This window comes from Corvus cornix, chromosome 3, assembly GCF_000738735.6.
Source record: "Corvus cornix cornix isolate S_Up_H32 chromosome 3, ASM73873v5, whole genome shotgun sequence".
NCBI classification, from domain to species: Eukaryota; Metazoa; Chordata; class Aves; order Passeriformes; family Corvidae; genus Corvus; species Corvus cornix.
Window position 1 is genome coordinate 44286054 of NC_047056.1, and position 23122 is coordinate 44309175.

Below are 23122 nucleotides of genomic sequence, written 5' to 3' on the forward strand. Positions count from 1 at the left end.
AAATTGCAATGGCACAAACCTCAGTCAGGCTGATGCAAAATTGAAAGTTAAGATATAGAGAAAGATCAACTGGCTGTGTCAGTCAGTCTTCAAGGGTCTCACAGGGAAGAAGGAAGCAGACAGAAAAGCTGAGATACATGCAAATGGCTCAGGGCTGACATCAAAGGTCAGCATGTACTATGGTGGATAAAACTGAGACAGACATAAAGGAAACGTAACTAGCACAGGACAGGAAGGCGAGCAGGGAAGCATTCTGGCTGTAGATTGGTGGTCAGAGGGAGGCTGAGGAAAGCATCAGTCTGATGGCTTTGCAGCAGTACCCCACACAGGGGTCAGCCCAGGTTGGGACCCTCCGTGAACCCTCAGGAGCAACGTGTGGGAGGGAGGCTCCTGGCAGGGCAGTACCCTGCCTGGCTGCAGAAAGGGGAAACAAGAGGAGTGAGGCAGCTATGGCCAGTCAGCTCTATTTCGGTTCCTGGAAATGCACTGGAACAAATAATTAAACAAATTAATCATCAGCACCTAGGAAACAACCAGGAGAAGAGGAACAGCCAGTGCTGATTTGCCAGGAGCAAATCATGTCAAATCAGCCTAATTTAATCCTGCAACAGGTCTTGTGGATAGAGACAAAGCAGGATACTTCTTGTATCTTGATTTTGGTACATCTCTGGTACCATCTCATTTTATGTTACAAGAGGTAAATTTAAGGAAACATGCCCTAGAGAAATTACCCTAAGTAAGGAGTGCGAAACAGGTTGGAAAAACATGCTCAGAAAGAAAGTGTCTTTGTAAAAATACAAGAAAGGGTTGAGTATGGTTCAACAGAGGTCCAGCCACTGGATTATGAGATAGTGGGCATCCTTATCAGATACGCAGATGACACCAAACTGAGAGGATTCTCAAAGACCTGGAAGAGGATTAGAATCAAAAATCATCTTGGCATGTTAGAGAAAAGGTCTGAAAAAAAGGGTGTAATTCAATAAGGAGAGAAGCAAAGTTGTGCACAGAGGTAGGTATAGTCAGCTGCACAGGGACAAAATGAGAGACAGATGATTAGGCAGGTGTGGAGCAGTGCAGCAATGCAGGAACCTGAAATGAATAAAAAGTGCCATTTGTCATACGCAAGGCAGTCACCATATCAGTGCACTCGGAGAAAAGATCTGTCTGTAAAATACACAGCTGTGCCCTCTGTTTTACCCAGTGCTGCTACAATCCTTGTTCAGTTCAGGGAAGTCTGGAAGGAAGTGGGATGAGTGGTCTAGAGAAGAGGAATTGGGAAGAAACACTTACTCACAGGGATTGTTTACTCCAGAAAGAAGGGAAGAAGGGGAGAGACAATACTATCTTCAGGGAAGGAGGGAATAAACGTCCTCCAGACAGTTCTCTATATCCATTGTGAGTGTGGTAAGAAACAACGTGCCTGGATTGCAGAGAGAGAGGTTAAAGTCAGATGCTTGGCAAAGGGGAAGGTGAACCAACACTAAACCCACCTGCCTGGCAAGGATATAAAACCTCTATCCATGCCGGTGTTTAAAAGCAGGCTGGAAACTTCTGGAATATTTTTGAAATCAGCCTCATGAGGTCCTTTCTAGCCATGTTTTTCTCCAATTTTGTGATGAATGGTGTTAAATTAATATAAATTACCTCACACAGGGACACTGACGTTCGGGCTTGGTGATGAATAGTGATCAGTGACAAAACTGTCAGCTTGTGGGGAGGCATCCAGTAGGGCTATTACTAGAAACTGGTGTTAACTCCAGTTTTATTTACCATCTTCATTAATGATCTAGAAAAAGCATTAGACAGTGTGTTTATTAAAACTGCAACTGATACTACAGTGGGGAGGAGATGCAATCACCAGCCAGGAGTGGAAAATAACACAAAAGGACAAAAAAAGATATGTGACCTGGGGAGAAAATTACCTAGCTCAAAGGACACACAGAATAATATGTCTAGGAAAGAAGTAGTCCAAAATTAAGACACTGTATGGGAGAAGGAGACCCAAATGCAATGAAACACTTTGCAGGGTTAGCATACAGGAAATGGAGCAGGAGTTTACAATTTGTCACGTCAACAGAAAAAGTCTCAGTGTGGCTTTGGGCTGCATGACATACCCCAGGGCAGAGAGATAAGCAACCGTCTGATCGCTGTTGTGCAAGCTTTCTTTCTGGGTGACTCCTGACCAGCGTGGCTGCCAGGCTGGGGGAGGAGCTGGGAAAACCAGCGAAAATAATTGAAAGCTGAGAAGCTTGGCTTATGGAGAGAGAATTATATAGGTACTCTGTGGCAAAGCAACATCAGGTTCACACTTCTAAGGTGTAGATAAGTATGTCAGGAAAGGTGCCCTTTTTACCAGGCATAATCCTGATAGGAAATTTGGGCACTGTATCGATACAAGATATGTTATACTAGCATTGCACATTTTGGTTGGCCACAAAGCAGGCACAGAGTTATACAATAGCCCCCTGGGGCTTGTCCACCACTGGCTGCCAGGGTCCAGGTTAGCACTGAGCTGTGTGAGAGCTGAGGCATCACCCCAGCACCTGCCTCGGGAGGCAGGGGCGACTCCTGGGAAGGGCTGTTGCTGCCAGGCAATTGCAAAAAAAAGGATAACGTGTCCACTTTGTGTGACCAGAGCCACACTGACATTCATTGATAACAGAGTTGCATAAGCAAATCAACATGATGAGCCATGTTGATTGGAGGGGGAGAAATCTGTGCTGCTCAGGGGGACAAATCAATAGAGAAAGAGATGCTATTTTCAGGTTTCTAAAGAGGTACTACTAACAAAAAGAAAGCACGGGTATAAGACTGCACTTGACGGAGTCCTTTAGTGAGAAAATACAGGTAAAGGCTCTTCTAACTTGTGATTTTGAGCCTTTTCACTCTTTGTCCGGCTGGCTTTTGAGATGGAGGTCTAAGAGTGCAATGGCGTGTTTGTCCCAGCTGATACTGGAGCGCACAGGCTTTGAACAATAAGGCTTTGTTCTTTTGCCAAACGCAGCAATGCCTCTGCTGTTGCTTGGAGAAAAAAAGGAACAAACACATTAGGAAGTCACTGAAAATGAAATGATGGCTCACTTCAAGGCGTTCAGTAGCACACTGCAGACATGAATGAGCTCTGCATGGCATCTGAGACCATGAGGAGGAGAGATCTTCAGATAGACACCCCTTAGTTCCCACCACACTTGCAATATGGCAGAGGAGATGACCTTCAGATACATCCCCAGGATCAACAGGCACCTGAAATGCTTTGCAGGAGAACCCTGTTGCCCACAGCTTTTGCAGGGACTGCGGGCATTGCCAGCAGAGTGTTTTGTGAGGGTGCACGTTGCCTTTGAGGAGCAGTCACCACAAAGCAAATCTGGTATCTCTTTCCAGCAGAGGACTTGAAATGAGACTCCATAGCATGGCCGACAGGCCAATGCTGCCAGCTGCGGGACCACAGCAAGGTGCAGGGCCACCAAAGCCTGTGGCTTGCCAAGGGCAAGGCAGCTCAGCTCCTGTCTCACAGCCCAGTGCCACCAGCAACAGGGACAGAGCGGGCAAGAAATGAACTCACAAAGAAACTCAAGGGGAAAGTAGGAAGGTGGAACAAGCACAGCAGTCCAGCAGAATAAATTTACTGAACATACATCCTTGATTTTAATGGGGCCTCTAATAGCAGGGTGAGCCCAGCAGAGTTGGTTATCTTCCAGAAAATGCTCCCAGAAAATGTGGGACTCCAGCAAAGCCATTCCTTTCACTTGCTTGACAATGGGAACCGAGGGACCCCCCAGTACAAACACAACCAACATAAAGCTGAGCAGATGTTACCCTGAACTTGTCCTCAGCTCATGAGGGAGAAATAAGTGATATGAAACCACTGGAGCAGCCCAGGTGGGAAAGATTACTTCACTGGGGTACAAGCTCTTATTGGAGTTAGGGGGAAGAGCTGATAGTTGTGTGTTATATGCTGGGACCAATTACACTGAAAAATGCAGAATACAGCGAAGGGGAGGTTTAGGGAGTGAGAAGAGATTAAAACTACATGGCTGTGGTAAAGCCCAGAAAAGAAGAGAGAGAGAGGCAGAAAGACGGGAAGAAAACAAAAATAAAGTTGTGCAGGGTGTCTAATACAGGGTCCAGACAAGTTTCACATGAGCTCATCCAAACGCATCTCAGGCCAGGCCAGGCATCTCAGGCCAGTAAATGCACAGCAGTCACCCTGTGCCTGTGCTTGCAAGTGCTGGGAACAGCAAGAACAAAGGGTGGGCTCTTCAGCTCTCTAATTCTCCTCCTTATTTTGCAGAATTGCCACATGCTGAAATAGCAAATGATGTATGAAATGAAAAATCACTCCCCAACCAATGCATATAGATGATGCAGAGAGTATTTGGCCATTACTTCCTTGCAGTAATATTTATCTGCATTAATGCCTCATTCAGAGGTAGCTGGAAATACCCAGAATGTGAGAGTAAGGGGATCGGAAGAGAGATCAGGGAGAGAGGCAAAGCAGCAAGGCAGGCACTTAAGGAGGCAGATATAAAGCCTTTCCTGAATAAATCACCGCTCAGTTCTGACCCAGGTTATTAGCAACCACAAGGTAATATTCTAGGTCCCAGTGCTAACCAGTTATCTGTAAAGAGCAAATTCATTTAGTGCACTCCAGAGGAGTCACTGCCATTTGGTGATGACTTCGAGACCAGTGAGGAACATGCTGGTGGCCCCAGGCCAGCAACTGGTAGGGAGGTGTTTTCCCGGTGAGAGAGGCCCTCCCCAGCTGGCATGCCATGGGGTGCGGGAGCAAACCCAGCCATGAATGGGGACAGAAGCAGTGGGGTTCTCCTTGTGACAGCCCCAGGCAGAGGCACATTGTCAGGGCTTGCACGAAGGGGAACCATGGGCAGCCCCAGCACTCTAGTTTGTAATCTCCATGCACAGGATTGAGTCCCATAAGATGTTGGCCAAGCGCAGCATCGGTGTTTAGCAGACAGCATTTAGTGCCACTGCCTCACTGATGTTTGCACATAGGATTACACTTGGCTATGCCTTCCTGAAACTGGGAGAGAGGAGGTGCACCCAGCTCAATGCCTCTTGCAAGCACCCTTATCCTGGCACAGGAGTGTCACCCAGCAAGATGGACCAAACAGAGAAAGTCAGTAGAAGAAACAAAAAATATGCACTCAGTTGAAGACACAGTTGGCAAAAAGGGCTATGGAAGAGCTCAGCACAAATTATAAGGTAAGAGCAAAATACCTTGCACTTTAACAGCTAGAAACTAAGGGGTCATAGAATCCTACAAGATGCATTTGGGATGTTCCTTTTGCCTCCTCTTACTCATGTTTTACCTCCCCATCACCAGAAAAAAAGCAAGTGGAAACTGCCGATAACTACTTTTGTCCTCCTAAAACTTCTTTGGCTTTGACTTAGCATTTCAGTCTGGGTCCAACTTGACCTTCAGATAACATGGAGCCAAGAAGAATTGCAAATGGTCACCCAAGGACAGGTTTTGGCTCTCTGCCTAGTGTCTGAAGGCACTTTGTGTTGTCTCTGAGTGATAACACATTTACATGACACCAAAACATATTTCAAGATAACACTAAAGATGTGATCCACAGAAATTTAGCTGTGAAAAGTGTTGGTGGGAAAGTCTGGAAAACTAATCTGTTGGAAGTATTGGCTAGTTGGGTGGGATTCACTAGCATGTAAGTCTGGGATGATGCTGCTGAATTTGGAGTTACCATTCCCATCCTGGTGTTAACCTGAGAGACCTCACTGACCTTCTGGCTACCTTGTGATCAGTCCCACAGCCTTTTAGGAATTCCTTTGGCTGATGATTTGGTATGTGCTGTTGGTGGACAGGAATATCTGCTATTTAATGAAGAAATTTAACTGTAAAGGAACCTCAGGTAAAGATTCTGCCTTTATGTGTGTTTTCCAAGTCATGCACTTGGGTGACACAATTGTGTGGGGTACACATCCAAAACTCACTTGCACATTTACTCTGATAGCTCCATGGAAGTACTGTGGACCAGCATGACTGTCCATGAGTTAACAGAAACCTCTAGGAGCAAATTCAAACTTTTCACAAAATCAGTGCTGAAAAGAATTCACATCTGATTGGCTAAAATCACCTGGCAAGAATACCTGACTACAAAGGGGCTGAAAAGTCTTAGACTAGATCAATTAGTATCTGTACAGACAGCATGGTACGCCAAAAATGCGTTTAATTGGCTTGAATCTTCAGCTTTAAGTCACTTATGTAATGTGGAGACTCCTAATCAAGACTTTTTGGAAAAAATACCCTTGTAAAACACATGATTTTTTTCTCTACCAAGATGATGAAAACCATGGAGACTACTTATACTTCATCTCCACACCTTTTCCTCAGAAAATCCCCAAATGCTTAACTCTGGGGATGTTTTTACATAAACCCAAAAAGAAAATAACTTTCACAGGTTCCATAAGTACTAGAAATTATGAAGTCTCTTCCACACCCAAAATAGGACTTCCAAATTTCACTGGCACTCCATGAATGGACAGCTTGTTAAAAGAAAATTGAATAATGAAACAGAAGCATTTGAGTCAGCCCTTGCCCTTCCAAAGGCTTCTAAAATACTCTTAGCCCAATATTTTCCTCGCAGGTTAATAGGAGATGATTTGGACACAGTTCATTTGAAACAGGGCAGCACACATGGCCAACCCTTTGACTCAGGGCAGTCTGAACCCTGGAAGGGGGCTGAGCACTGGGGAAGTCCAGAAGTGGGTGCTCACCCTCCCTGCAAAGCAGAGGAGGGCTCTTGCATGGCACCCTCCTGGCTGTCCCTGCTCACTGGCTTGGGAGGCACTTTTGGGATGAGTGGAACCCATGCATCAGACACGTGCCAGCAGCGTCTGGAGGCAGCACACACACACCATCCTGCTTGCTGTTTGTGTTTGAAATGCCTGGGCTGCTAATAATAAACAAGGTGGCCAGTGGCCACCAGGTGACTAAAAAATATGCGTGAGAACTTACTTATTTATTCTGCCTCCTGCAGCTCTTTCTCCTAAGAGATACCAGCACTCCAGCAGCGAGGAGAAACCAGGAATTTTGGCAGTGTGCAGGGGTCTCTTTATCTAGGAACACAGAGCAACTTTTAGTCAGATGGAAAGTTTCGACGCACCAAGCTGGAGGCAGAGTGTGGATGCTCCTTGGCGCAGGGCACCCACGCCTGGGCAGAGTTGTGCCTCTCTCATGCTCCACCCTTGTGTTGCCACTGTTTTTGTGGGAATTATGCCAGCCACTGGGATGCAGGAGCAGGCAGGCTCCTGTAGCCACCACCAGGACTGACTGGACAGACCTTCAGTCTGCAATGGCACTGCAGCCATTCATATTGCATCCCTCCAAAATGCCTTTCTCCACAAATACCTACCAAAGAGCACAGGGTGGCTTGGGATGCTTACAGGCCATTTCTTGATTTGCAAATTTTTCCTCCAAGGGCTGAAGTGGTGGGTGAGTGGTGGGCTGGGGCAGCTTCACACCCTGTTGGCCGCCTCAGCACAGAGCCCAGGAGCTGTGGAGGCGACACTGGGTGTAGATCACGAACAGGACTTCCAGCATCTGATTTATACTGCACAATTGCTTTCATTTTGCATTTCAGTCAGCTTGGACACTGATGAGAGACGAACAAGGGATTAAGAATCAAAGGCTGTCATCACCCTTCTCCTCCCACTGCCATTGTCCTGGTGCAATGCTCCTAAAAAAAGCTTCCAGACTACCTTTGGAAGCAGAAGTCTCTCCGCTTCTGCCATCAGACCTGTTTCTGTGCTACCTCCTACTATCATGATTGCACAAAAATCTGCACTGAACACAGGTGGTGAAAAGAAACATTTGCTCTCAACCAGTGCAGCAGCAGATGTCAGTGTGTGGACTACATATTGCCTGACTCCCTTCCCCATGCATTCCTTGTTTGAGTGCTGCACACTCCTCCTTTGCGTCCAACATGTCCTGCAAGGGGCTCTGAGTGGAAAAGCCCTGCACAAGACAAATGCCCAGACAGCTGCAGAAAGCTAGACTCATCATCCTGAGAGACCTTTTAATATGCACAGCAATGCTGGGCAGCAGAGTGGATACGAAGTGCCAGCCAGCTCTGCCAACCTTTCTAGCGGCACAAGCAAGGGGCAGCAAACTGTGGCCCAGGGAGGGTGGGCTTCAGCCTGGAAGCCCATCTCCTGTGAACCTATGTCTTCTGGCTCCTTGACTCTGAGTGATCACTGAACAACACAGCCCCCTCTTTGTTTTGACGGTCTAAATCCCTATAAACAGAGCGCTTGTTCTTTTTTCTTTAACGTCCTTTGTGGTTTCATGAAAACGCCGGATGCTGTAGAAGCTGAAGCATGAAAGGTTCCTCTCTCTATCCTGTCCTCCCTGTCCAGCAACCACACTAAAAAGAAACCACCAAAGAAAGTGCTTGCAAATACCTGAACCGACAGCCATGGTGATGGAAAGCTCTCCAGTTATTCATAGCCCAAATCAAGCCTGGGCAGCAGCTGTGCAAGTTTCCGAGCTGGCCCTGCCAGCACCGATGGAGGCTGACCCGAAGGGCCCCACCTCACCACACACTTTTATTGCTCGTTGCAGCCCTTGGCAGCTTGGTGGGGCACAGCCGTGAGGCAGTGTGGGGGGTCACAGCTGCAGCTACCCCAGTCATGAGAGTGGGGAGGAGGAAATCATCATCATCTTCTCAAAAACATTTCCAAGCCAATGCTGCAAGCAGCTCTGTGGGTGAGAGTTAAAGCTTTTCATCACTGAAACCTTGGGTTCCTGTTTACCAAACATTTGTTCAGTCTTTATGCATTTGAGTGAATGAGGAAATGAACCACAAAGCTGGGCACAAATGCCAAAACCCTGCTTAAGTACATAAATCACCCTTGTGCCACTTTCTATGCCTCCTTCAGTCTTGAAAAATGAATTCTTCTCCTTAGATTTGTTGCTTCTCATAAGCTCCTGACACTTCCCAGTTCACCATCCAGCCACCGTGAGCACAGCCTCTGCTTTCCTGGAAGCTCCATCACTGCCTTCACAGAGGCAGAGGCAAGTTGCTAGAAAGCCGTGCTCTCTCCTCCCTGCCCAGTGCTCCCACTGCCGGTCCCACCCTATGCATGGCACACAATCCCTGGAGCAGTAAAGGGAGAAAGACCTAAATCCTTTCCAGTCTAAAGGCTGGGCTTACAGCCATCCTGTCCCAGTCCCACACCCTCTAAATGAGCTCCCAGACCCCAAATTCTCTTTAACTGAAGAGGTGATCCTTTCACCATCCTAGACCTGTTTGTTGCACCTAGTTCAATCTCCTTGCTCATCAGTTCCTCCAGCACCTTACTCTCTCCTTCACCAGGAGCAGCCTTTTCAGCCATCTCTTTTTAATACCTTTGTGGTCAGAACTGAGCAAACCCCCTGAAACCCAGAAAAAGCTCACAGAGACAGATAACCCCAGACAGGGAAGGGGGAACAGGTTCTATAGTTGGGCGTAACGGAGAAGAGAAGCCACTCTGCTCATGCTGCAGCCACCCCAGGCTCAGCTTCTGGATGCCATGTGGTGCTGCAAAGCCACAGGGGCACTGGCCCACTGCAGGCAGGGGGAGTTATCTGGGGGCAACGTCTCTGTTCCACCTGATACGGCTTCCTCTGAATGTCCAGATGAGGGACAGCCATAAGACAAACAATCCTGGCTATTTTCTCAAGCTGATAGCACATGAGCTAGGAGAAAGAACACAGCTGTTGACCTTCCAGCAGTTCTCAGCCCCAGGAGGTCAGACCCTCCCTCTCAGGGCGTCAGCAGCCTTTCAGCTGTCTCTGATCACTGTTCCCTCTCCCTCAAACTTCCGTTGCCTCTTTTTTGTCTCTGCACAGTCTCCTTGCCTCCTGAGAGCACCGCTGGTCTATCTCCCAGACAAGTCCAAGGAGCAAAGAATTGAAATACACCCTCCAGGTGAGGAGAAGGGACTTGCTGGGGCAGAGGATCATATCCAAGGCAGTGGCAGGTAGGGGAGAGGGATTTTCCAAAGGTTATGACATGCAGCACCCACTTCACCTTCCCACCTGCCTCCCTGAGGTATAGGGGCATTGAAACTCCCTCTGCCTGCAGCACACCTGAGGTTTTCATCCCTCTCTGCTGTGAATGACTTACTGTCCTGTTGAAATTCAACCTGGGTTATCTGACATGCTTTAAAAATTCAGGATGGTGTTTGATGCTCCTTGAATTCATCAGCACATAGTTATGGTTTGGGTAGACATTTTCATTCTTTATTTTCTGCTTTCTCACCCCATACAGTATTCTGCAAGCAAGTTACAGCTTCATCTTGCTTAGGAAATGAAGATACCCAGGATAACTCCACATCATGCTGTGTGCCTAGAAATTCCCAGAGGCTACTCCTGTCTCTCCTTATTGTATTATGTGGCTGTCCTTGGTCCAGGTAGGACTTCTTATCAGGCTTAGCAGAGTAATGCTGTGGTTGCTCACACAGGAGCTCCAGGCCCCCATCTCTGCAAGCACTTACCCACCCAGGCACAAGTCTTTCAGGCCAGTGGTGTGGCTGTGCCCTCCCCAGTCATCTGGAAGAGTCACTGGAAGGTACCTGATCTGCGTGATCCTACGTACACCACTTCTATCATAGGCTACAAAACTGAAATCCAGAAGGATTTGGTCCAAAGCATTAAGTAAGCCTCTTGCCTCATGCATGAATGAATACAGTAAAGAGGATGAGATGGTTTGCTGATGCGCACAGTTTGCAAGGTCCATGTCCTTGAGCTTTGCACACAAATGTTCCCTTCCATAACTATTTCTCACTTATTTTCTTAATCAATGTCAAGACTGGGATTAGTTTATGCCCTGCCTCAGAGCAGGATTCTTGCACTGCAAGTATGTGCTGTGTCCTGCTGGTCACCAGAGAACAAGAGCGCTTTGCAGCCGTAACTAGCAAATAACAATGATACTCTTTAATAGGGAGCACATTTAAATGCAGTAACCACCCGCAGAGAAAAGCAATACGTGCTACATCCTCCCTTTCCAGCACTGGGAGAGAAAAACAGTTGTAACAATCAATGCACAGAAGTGACAACCCACTCATTGCTCACTAAGTCTGGCTTTGTGGGAAGGATCCCCCACAAGGCAGCTGGCTTGGCTCCACTCTTGGTTGCTTGAGCTGGAGTATGACCAAGGCCCAGCATAGCAGCCCAAACCATCTTCCCCAGGCATTAGCACAGGCATATGCTACTATTAAAAACAATCAGGGTTGTCCATGTCCACTTCTAAGAGCTCCACTTCATTTTGAGCCTGCCACTGCCATAGGTGCAGTGCCCCCAGGTCTGGATGAGTGGCACTTGGTGGCAGCAAGTGCTACACCAGGGATTCTGTAGCTGTAATTTCCCCAGCTCTGCCCACAGGTATAAATGTAAAAAACAAAAGCTGCATGGCTGACACAGCTAGAATGCAGCTCAGTTCACACTGAATATTCATTCCCCAGCTTTTGCAGAAGGCCTTTAAAAACACAAGTGCTTGCCAGAACAGTCCCTGCCTCCTGTGTTATTTCACTTTAGAAGAGCCTGCCCAGTAGAAGATTAAGTAACTTCATGAAGTATAACTAACAGGTCACTTGGCTAAGTAGACCAAACCTGCTGTCCTATAGTCTCCTTCACATTTTCATTAAATCTAAAATCAGTTAATATTATGTAATATAAATGCAGTGGTTTCAGAGACTCTAAGCTGAATGAGAATTTTGAATTAAGAGCACAGAACAACCTGAAACTGTCTTTGCAAAAAAAGCCAGAACTGGAGCACCCAAGGGCTCTGTCTGGCCTCATAGAGGCATGGCATTTCCATGAAATGGCTGTGAGCTGAATAAGTACTCTGGGTATTAATATTCAAAGCAGGGCATCACATATGGCTTATGAAACACCTCTTTATGTGGATTAAAGACCTGCTCTCAAGGCAGTGAGCTTCCCACTCTAACTGGAGCCACTAGGCTCCAAATTCATTACCATAGCACACTTACTGGATATAAAAAAATGGAAGGCTTCCCTTTCTATTAGCCTCCCTCTCTAACTATTAAGATTCAGCCTCATACCTGACTTGACTAATGATGAGTCCCAAGAGAGTGAACCCAGACTTCAGAGCAGCACAATGACTTTGAGTAACCTCTGGCTCAAGGTGAGAAGCTCACGCAGGATTAGTCTAAGTCACAACCAGGTGGAAATATTAATGGCCATCATTACAGGAGACATGGAGGGGTTTTTCTCAACCAGTGAGGACAGCAGCTTCTTTCCAAGAACCATGTCAGCTGACCTGGTTTGTACTCTTTGCTCCTGCTTACCCACACAGGCTGCTGCATGGTCCCCACGCACATTCTACTGACCAGGACAACATGCTACCATCCCACTGGCATTGTTAGAACTCCAGTGGGACTGTGGACATCCTGGGCCTAATTACACTTAGACCTTAGTGCAGGACAAGGAAACCCTCTGTGGATGCTTTCTATGTACTTGAATGGAAGTCAGATTTTTGTTTCTGATTTAATAGATACCACATATATATAGCATCCACACGAACACAAGTTTGATTTGGTAACAGTTTTCTTGCAGCAAAGCATCATCTCACATTGCAGTGCAAGTCTTTCTGCCCATATTCAGCTACTGAAAAGTGAACACCTCCTAGACAAGGAGAGCGGCTTTGTCACTGTGGTATCACTCGATATGCAAGAAGTGACACAGAGCACCTGTTGGGTTTATTTGCCCAGCATGTGGATCCTCCAGTTGCTAGCTGTGCTCAGTGCTCCAGAAGAAAAGCATAGGTTTGGGTCTGTTCCAGTGTATCTGTCCCTATTTTCAGAAAACATTTCTCTAAGTAGGCCAAAAATGTCTCTTAAATCTTGAGCTTTAAAGGATACATTTGTAAGTCAACAAACACACGAACAGGGTGACCAGCTGTTCTACTTTTGGAGGCACTGTCCTAGTTCTCAGAAGCCAATCTGCACTGCACCTCCCATAGAGGAGAGAGGCCAAGTGTCCTACTTTCTTGGTGGCCTATTTGTCCTGCCATGAGAAAGTAAGGTGTGTGACTCCACACATGAGAACAGAAGAAATCCTCCCCACTGTATGCCCACACAGAAAGCCAACAGAGATGCAAAATGTCCAGACCACTTCCAAGTTATGTCTCAAAGTCCTACTGTTTCAGCTCAGACTCTTGTCTTGCAGCAATGTCAAGGTGCAGTGGATGCTATTAAAAACTGGTTCCCCTGTCCTCTATTGTCACTTCCACTCCGAAGTCTCATCTTGTTAACACATGCAGTTCACTGGTCTGTCTCAGCTAGTGAGAGTGTATTATCACTTAGCTCTGATTCAGCAAGACACCTACATTTACACATTGCCTATGTCTGTTCAGCAGGGCAGCAAGGGACACTCCTGAAGCTCCTTTTAACTCTATTAGGTATGCATTTACACTTAAGCGTGGATGTAAGTTCTTGGCTAGACTAATGCCATGATGAAAAAACATCAGAGGGATAAACTTTGAACTAAAAATATTTTTTTATCATAAAGAAAAAAGAAAAAAAATCTTAAAATACAATTTTTTTTTTCTGGAAATTCTTGACAAGCACAGAAGTAATATTCTGAGTAAGTATCCTGTTCCTCAGTAGTGCTGCTAGCAGGCTGCTGTGAAAATCCAGGGTTCAGCAAGGTAGTGGATGAATACAGCAAATTTCTGCATAGTCTCTACTGAGCTTTAGCCAAACAATGTGCACTGAATCCCTAACTGAGAGAGAAAAGAGGTAAAATTAGAGAGCAAGGGTAAAATTAGAGAGCATCCCTAAATTAGAACTATCACCCACTTTTTCTCCTGCAGCGTTTACTGTCAGTCTCAATTATCTTCTGCTCCTCAGTAAGGCAACATGGGTAAGAGGCACGGAGGAGCTTCATGTTTGCTTAAAAAACTTTAGCCCCAGATCTGCTCTGTCAGTCATGTAGACAGCAGGAGGTGGAGAGGGGGTGAGACCATCCGTGCGCTTCATCCTTCAAACATCTACAGCTGTCAACAAAAAGTGTATTCATGAGTAAGGACAGAACTTGGGCTTCTCAGGCTGTATTCAGCTTCCCAGAACTAGTTATCTCTGCTAGCAGGGTTTCACACGCACACAAATCCCACTTTCTCTGGGTATCCACCTCATACAGGCCTTATAAAAATCTTCTCAAGTTCAAATCCTGTACGGCAGAGTTGCCTGATCTTTTGTGGGTTTCTTCTCAGTAGAGAGCGAAAGCTAACCTGGCAGATCAGATCTGCTGTTTCACACCCTCGGTTTCACACCTCTCCATTCACAAGCTGCTTTGCATTTCTCTTTACTCTGCAGTTTCAAACTTTGTAAACTTTGATCAGAAGTTTGATCATAGGATGGCTGAGATTTGGGGGCAGAAACAAGAACCTCCCCTCTCTCTTCAAAGCATCTATCCATCAATATCAGTGACTGGTTTTGATAAAAAAAAGGGTAACACACTTTCAGAGAAGACATAGCGCCTTCAATGTTTTGACATTTTGGTTTTAGTTAAAGCATAATCAAACTTCTCAAAAATAAGGGGTTTGAAAACACTATCTCACTGCTTACAATCTGGGGGAGAAAAATCCGACAACATTCCTGCATTTGCTTCTGAAAGTAGATGTCATTTGTCCTTCAATTTCTGTACAGACAATAACAGTGGGCTTATCCATCTCGTTATTGTAGCCATGAATAGCTGAGAATGGAAAAATCAACATCTGAAACTGGGTGAGCTTCTGACGCTCCCTCCATATGACAGCTTTAACAAGACTCCCACTCCTAGTGAGTCACTAACTCTCTCTACAAACCCTGTCTGGGATGGGAAGCATGAGCACGCATTTTGCTCAGAGCCCTCCGGCAGGGAGAATTCACCTAGGGTTGTGTGATACTGCCTCCGACTCTGCCGTATCCCATCTGTGGTCTGCAGCACATCTGCAGGTTCCCCAAAGCATCTGCTGGGATTCCTGCTAAAATGCCTTTGCATTTCCTGACAACTTGGGATTTCCTCAAACTCGAAGGACACTTTAAAAGGAGCAAGCGAGCACCATTCAGCACCATCAAAGGGTCAGGAAGACTGTGACAAAGGTCACTTAGTCCAATCCTTGTCAGAGTCCCCTGACTCTGTGGGAATAGTGCAGTTAATGCACTTTTATGATTAAGCAAAAGACACATTCAGTGGCTTAGAGTGGGAGACTTTCAGAGCCCAGGATCATATGGTAAGAAAAAAGCACCCCAGAAATTCAGACTTTGCAGCAAAATGTTGTCTTTTGTGAAAAAGGCACTTGATATCATCAGGGAAAGAAGGTCACACCCCCCACACCTTCTTTGATTGTCAGCTGATGCAGGAATGCTATGTGCTTCCAAAGGTGAGGTGCCACCAAGTGTGGGTGACAGGCAGGCGGGGAGGGATGTGGTGGAGCCAAGCCAAGAGTGACTGATGGCAGGGCCCCTCCGGGCAGATGAGAGATGGGGCCCTCACCCAGCCCAGCCTTGGCAGGCGGCTGGCACCAAGAGCGGCAGAGACTGGCTCTGCCTGCCCTCACGCTGTCAGGATGAACCACACAGAGCACGGCTATTATTTGCTTTAAAGAATGCATTTTTGGCACCCAGTGTACAATATGTTGCTGTTGTCCTCGTGACAACTCCATAATCTCTTCTTTCACTTCCAGTGTTATTGTCCCAGTTTCCAAGGAGCAGACAGAAAGGATTTACTCTTCTGGAGTGGGATAATTCCTCATCAGGAAAGAAATGAGCAGAGACAGACTCAGGAAATTCTTCACATGTCTATTTTTATTTACGGTGGAGTTCCTGTTATTACCTTGAACAAAAATAGCACAACAGCAAGGCTGCAGCCCAGTTTCCTTTGCCTTTCTGCAAGAGTCTGTCAACACCAGCCCTTGGCCACAGCTCCAGCCACCGCCTCCTCCCACCACCTCTCCTCTTGGTCATCACCAGCCCCAGGGACAGGCACCAGCACTAGCCCCACACCTCCCATGTCTGCCTGGTGGCTCAGCACTCTGAGCTGGCTTGGCCAAAACAGGACTTACAGCTGGCATTGGTGCTGGCAGCAGTGAGAAGACCCCAAGAGTGCACACTGCTCCTGCAGTTTCCCCTCCAGGGTGTTACGAGTTAAACCACACAGGTTTAATATTCACCAGCAAAAGCAAACCGGTGGTGATACACTCATCAAAAAATAACACAGTACTAAAGTACTGCTGAAAGATGACACCAAGAGAGGCAGGGAAGTGGCACTACCTGCATGGGTAACAGCCTCCATGTTGAGAGGATTCCGGCAAGGTTACACAACGCCCGCAGTGATGCGAAGGGAGAGAAAGTAACAGCACCTCAGTTATCAACAGACACCATCTTTTGTATCAGGCAAAATCACAGGCTGCTTTTAGATCCTTCTTCTTTAAAAAACAGTCGGAAGTTTTCACAGCAAACTTGAGTTTTGGACATCATTTTCAAATCCATCATGTTTTATCTTCAGAAAAAAAGGCAAGATTTGCCTTTTACAAAGCCAAGGAGCTGCCAGCTGCTTCTCACTTCCTCCCCAGCAAGGATGTACACATAGGACAAAATTTTCAAAGCGCCTCCAGGGATTAAGCACCCATCTCCCCATCTCCTGTTGACCATCAATGGGACAAATGCACCCAACTCACTTAAGCTCTTCTGGAAATCTCATCCTTTGATGTAACTTCAAAGGCTTCAAAGCTAAGGTTTGTCTCTTTGAGGCAGGGAGAGAAGGAGGAGTGTGGAAGCGTTAAAGCAATTCATCTTAAAGCCCTTTGCCTAGTTCTGCCAGGGTGCAGAGCATCACCAGGGATATCACATGGGATAGCTCAAGGAGGAAACTTTCCCTGGCTGACCCTGCAGCTGGCATGTCCATGATTTCCATCTCCTAGGTGATGGAGCCAGAGCCTTTGCCTGGGGTTTGAAGGGCCTGCAGCAAGGGAGTGACATCTCATCCCCAAGGAGACCAAAGTGCTCAACAGCCTGAATGCCCACATCACTCATGCTCATCCTGCCTTGTGGCCAGGCGATGGAGGCATAAGCAGAGTGTGTGCCTTGCTCATGGTAGGAGGCAGGACCTGCTTCACCTGGCATTTCTTCAAGCACAAACCCTTTCTTCCCTGCACATCTCCCCACCTTTCCCACATCTGTTTTCCTTGACACCAACCGGAAAAATCATCTTTGAAACATTTTGGCCTCTGAGATAGGAAGTTGCTGCTACAAGCTTCATGAAAATATGCAGCTGGACAGGGTCCCTACAAATCCTCCTTCAAAGGGAAAGAATTATTACACATTACTAAGCATCAGAGAATTCAGTCCTCAGCTCATGGCCTACTTGTATATGGAGTTGCTGGGTTTGCATGCAACTCTATGCAATGCAAATTGTAAAGTTTTTTCCTATGATTATGGTTTTCATAGCACTGTTGCTCTGAGTAGATTCTCCAAGCACTCATTTTTTCAGTACTATGACAGTCCAGTCAGTCAGCTCTCAGCACTGTGAGAACCATATAAATCCAAAGGAAAAAACCCAACAGTCTTAAATGGTTCCACTACTCATCAAAACGGATTGGGAAACCAAAATGAAAAGTTGTGTATTGTGATTTGCCCAGGGAGGGGGGAGACAGAGGATTGGGGGGGGGTTCCCTTGTCAATTTGTGATAGGCAGAACCAGAACATCACCACACTCTCTCCTTTTCTCTCATTAGAAATACTCCCCAGTTGTTATTTGCTTTAATTTGGACAGCAGATCAGTTCCCCTGTCATGCACAGTGCTTCATCCATGCCAAGCTGGGAGGCTGGCCCCAAAAAGGAGAGCCCTGCTCAGGACAGGTGGTGGCTGCAGCTGCCTGGAGTTCATCCCCCAACCTCCCATCCCACTCCTCGCAGTGCTGTCATTTTCACAAACTGCAAAGTAGGTGCCTATATCTGTTTCCATTGCAGTATTGCCACCAGCCACGATAAGGATGATTTATTTTGGTTACAATACCCAGGCACTCCAGTCAAACAGGCAGGCCCCCTGCGTGCCAGATACAGGGCAAAACAAGACATGCTGAAGGTCACCTCCTCCCCAGTGAACTTGCCGTCTGGGAGAGAGCCTGTGCGAATACCTTAGCAATGTAAATACCATCCTATGGCTCACTAATGACCTCAATGAATCAAGAGGAGGCCCTTGTTTACCTTATGAAACCTTCCCGAAACAGCACAGCAAACAGAAACACTGTCTGTGCCTCCGGGGTCCATAAGCACTTTGCCGTCCCCATTGGTCCCACCTCTGGAGAGGGACAGCAAGGAGAAGCCCCCGGAGGCAGCTTTGCCCTGCTACTGGCACTGCAAGGGTGCTGTATGGAGCTCCCGCTGCTCCATCCTTCCTCCACCAGCAACACAGCTTTCACACTTCCCCAGGGTCAAGAGAAGGAAGCAAAAAGCCTGTGTAAGGAAACGGGGATTAGCCAGCACAGCTGCTTGCTCCACTGTGCTTTGCTGGCCTCCACACAGCACATCCACGGGAGGTGTCACAGCTCGCACTGCCCCATGGCAGAGATGCCGTGCATCCCCCCGGGCAGGGATGTGTGCTTCCCTTAGATGCCCTGCAGCTGTGGCTTACAAAATGCCTGCTTAGCCTAGAAATCACACCGAAGCCACTGGAAGGGCTCACATCACCTGATAGGGCTCGTGTGTTCCAGAGCGAGTGGAGCAGCAGGGGAAGGGAGTGAGGGGCTAAGGGAGATGAATGGGTATATTGTTTCTGCCTCCCTGCCTGCAGTTTTATTAAGTGCAACATCTTTCATCAGATACTAGAGCTGGTTGACATTTCTCAACCAACACTTTAGAAAAAAATTCAGCCAGAAGTTGCTTTCAGAAAATCTTCTGATTCGAATAAAAAGGTGCTAACTTGATATTTTTTTTTAGGTTTTCACAGAAAAAGTGGGGGTTTTTGGTTTTTGGGGTTTTTTTACTCTTTATTCCTCTTCATTCCTTCAGCTTAAAAAAACCCCTCAAAAATGGGAGAGTAAATCTATCATAGGGCAGTAGGTTTTGGATTAATGTTGACAATCATTCAATAATACTTTACTCAGCAGGATTTTTTGTGAAGATCCTGAGCTACTTTCAAACTCTTCAAGCAACACTGAAAAAAGACAGGTCTCAATCCTTAGAGAACTCTATAACCAAACCAGGGATCCAGACCCAAAAGTTGTCAAAGTCTGGGTAGGGTTAATTTGGGTCTTCCTCTAGCACTAGCTGTACCCAATGCTGACATGGACAGGGCTCAGCCAGGCAGGAGGGGAACACGCCCCAAGCCACAGCCAGCCGGAGGGGGGCAGGGCAGCAGCTCCAGGCTGCGGTGACACAGGGGCTCTCGAGAGGAGGTGGTGGCAGAGGAAAGGTGCTTCTGGCAGCAGAGGCAGTGAGGGATGCCAAGGAAGGAGTGGGTACGAGTGTCGGGAGAAAGTGCCCAGTGCTGCAGCTGCAGGCTCCTGCAGGCCAGCTCCCTGCGGGTCGGTCCAGTGGCGCTGTTGGACCCTGGTCCCTGGCTCACGGTGGGACCGGCAGCACCAGCAGGGGTCAGGGGGATGTGCAGGCAATGCACAGGCCAGTGAGATGAAAGGCATGGCTGAAAACCTCGCCATGGTAGCACTGAGTCAGTACCACTCCCTTTCCTAAACCCTTGCTTAGGCATCTGTTCCCAGGGCTTCAAAAACAAAAGGCATGAGATGAGAAGGAGGCCCAGGAAAAAATAAGCTACAGCTATAGAGTGTGACTATCATAAACAGCTAATTTAAAGAGCTTAACACAAGTTTTCTTGTGGGCATCATAATGGCACGCTGGCTGCATCCATTACGTATGGAAACAGAAATTTGCTGATTCAGCTGTGAGGGCTTTTGAAGTGATGGCAGCTGAATTTGCACAGAGCCTTCGTCTGTCAATTCATCCTTTTAACTGAACAGGCATGTTTTTAACAAGCTGACGCTTCTTCAGCCTGACAAATGGTTTCTAAGACATCCCTTCTCTTTCAGCTGTTTGTCACTCACTCATGTTCCTTCAGGTACAGACCTTTTTTTTTTCTTTCACAGCAGAGCACTTCCTCTTCCTCTCCAGCCCATCTGGCTGTGCAGCATCACACTACAGAAACTCTTATGCAGCACCAGAAGAAAAGAAAACAGCTGGGGAAAGGTTACCATGTCACATGCCCTCCTCCACAGATGCTATAAGCTGATATGTTCAGCTCTCAGTATCCGGGGTAATGAGGGCAAAGAAAGAAAACCAAAACTAATAATACAAAATATATGTAAATAAGGCCCCAGGAATGTAATACTTTAATACCTTTACCTTTGAAAAAACAAGTTAAAGGTGCAGCATGAGTTTATAAATAAAAAGAAAAAAACATTGTACATTATACTTTATAATGGCTCTGAAAGAGTTCTGCATTTTTTAAACATGGCACATCTAATCTGCAGCTCAGAGAATGCACCCACAGATAATCAAGAGTTGACTGTAAAAAATCTTTTTTTGAATGACAGCTTGAAAAGTTCATGCACATTTCTCATGACAAATCCCCTAATTATCATTTCCATCAGTAGACTGTTAACATATATTCTGGGCACTACAGGCAGCAGAAAAAAACCCAAGTGGGAAGCACCAGAGATTTATCGTTCAGATTATAAAGAGCCCAAATTTCAAGCAGAGTTGCAAAAGGCCAGCAGTCAGCTCGGACGCGGATGGAATTTCTACCTACACACCAAGACTGCCTGCTGGTGTCAATGTTATATGTCATGATAAGAGTGTTGTAGAAGTGGTCCTTAAACTCAAGCTTCATGGCTTAAGCTGAGCTCTAATTAGCAACAGGCAGGGAAGGGGAGGGCCAGTAGGGCAGAGCCTTTCCAGGGTGCTCACGCTCTCTCCACAGCTCACCGGCTGGCATGGAAGACAAAACCTGCCCCAAGCTCTCCCTCTCAGTGCTAGTATACCTAATAAGATGTGTGGACATAGCCATAAAATAAAACTGAAGTGCATTTTTCACCACCACCCCCACAACGAGAAGCCCACCCAATGTGCTGTGTATAGGGAATGCTGTTGGCAACTTCTCTTCAGAAGTGGAGCTTTACAAGGTGGACAATCAGTTTGGATTTCAGGAATGCACGGCCCAGCCAGTCATTAAGACAGAATCAGTCACGAAATTTAGATGCAGACCTGTCAAAGTCTTCAAGACCTGACAAAGTGGTCAAGTACATCCATATTTAAGCCTGTGTTGCAATATGGGGTTTGGCTCTGCCCATCATTAAAATAATTACCTCCAGCACAGTGTTTTCACAGCCTGAACACGGCATTTTCTCTCCACTCTGAGTTACAGGGACCACTTTCAGTGGCCCGTGTGTTACTACTGCACAGGCAGGGGGGTTTCTCAGCTCCTGCAGGCTGAACATTGAGGTAGAAGACAGTAACACAGCAAAGGAGTGTCTGAGTAAGGCTCTGAGGGGTTCACAGAAGTTTATTCCATGCAGAATGCATGATAGTTCCCCAGTCTGGTCCAGCCTCACAGGCCACAGGACCCAGAAAAGCAAATGATGATTTGGAAGCAAAATATTTACCTAGCAGAGCAGGGTAAAGTGCAGCAAGCTTTATGAAATCCAATACTAAACTCCATATGCAGATCTCATGTATCTGGAAAAACCTTTGGCTTTCTCGTGACAGAGAAAATCCTAAAGTGAGGGGATCTTCGAACCAAGTACCAGTATGATTTTGTCACTGGCGGCCACTGGGTTGAAAGGAACAAGCTGCTTCTCACAGTGACCTGTTTACTTTTTCTATTCATGGCTGTGCCTTTCTCATTTAGGAGATCAGTTTGCTTTTGCCAGATGGAGTCAAAGTCACCACTGTGAATCCAGCTTTTTTTTCCTTGTTTCTTGGAAAGCACCAGTCAGTACCATGTCAAGAAAAACAAACAAAGAGGTTTGCTTAGGATCTATTTAAAGCAATGCATCAGTGGTAGCTTCAATACAACCCCAGGGTCAGCACTGGTGTTTGTGACAAAACTGGGGCTACTGCATATGAGGAGAGCTGGATCATTGCAAAGCTGTTGCAGACAACATCCCACGTTCCACCCAAAGAGGTCAGAGCCATGCACAATGCAAGCAAGAGAGCTCCTCTCCAGCATCTCCACTATCCCACACTGGCCACGTAAGAAAAGTCCTGGAGCTCAGCCACTGCAAACTGACATAAGGTCCTGAAATGTATCAGACACACTGAGTGACTCGAGAGGAAGATCTGAATTTTCTGTCCCTGCCAGCAGACCTTGAGTGGTGGAAGATTGCTCTGACCCAGGAGAAAGTCTGTGCCTAGCAGGGGTTGACATGGCAGCACACTTGCCACCACCTCCCCTCACACTCACCCTTGGCACCAGGAGTCAGAAACTATCTGGAGAGGGAGTGGTGGAGCAGACCAAGGGCTGTAGAAGGTCCCATCCAAACGAGGTGTTTCCTGCTGGAAGGCACAGAGGTGAGCACCCCATGCTGCTGGGAATCCTACACCACACACACACTGAGCCCAGGGAAAGGCTAATAACACATCCCCACCTTGCCAGAGCATCATGAGGCTAATTTCATTAGCGTCCGTAAAACACTCTGACGCTGTCCATATGGAGCACAAAGCGCTGTTAAACAGCCACACAGAGCAAAGCCAACAGTGCTTCGCTTTTGTTTATGCAAGGTATTCTGCTGATACTATGCCCTTGGGAAATGGTAACAGCTTTGGTTACAATAGGGGATTTACTACCACCTCAGCTCGCTGCAGCAATACTGAACGTCTAAAAGCAATCTCAGAAATGTCTGGTCCACAGGGAATCTCGCTCTGTCCCACTTACATGCCAGTGCTTGCCTTTTCCTTCTGCAGCTCATTTCTGTAAAAGACACATTCATAACTCGGAGCTCCTTACCAGTGAACCTAATCCAGCAAGTATCCAAGACATTCAGGAAAAGAGACTTTCATAGCATTGGAATTTTTCCATGCCAGCATTTTTTCATCATAAGATAAATGGCTTTTACTTACAAGGCTAAAGGCTCTATTCTTTTCA

General features: G+C 46.7%; 1 long non-coding RNA gene across 1 annotated transcript; it reads left to right on the forward strand.

The window, feature by feature from the left end:
* Positions 1 to 9877: 9877 nt before the first annotated feature.
* LOC109143537 lies at positions 9878 to 20439 on the forward strand. Its single transcript, XR_002043781.3, has 3 exons — positions 9878 to 9950; positions 10293 to 10434; positions 20127 to 20439. It is a non-coding gene; the product is annotated as an uncharacterized LOC109143537 (long non-coding RNA).
* Positions 20440 to 23122: the final 2683 nt, after the last annotated feature.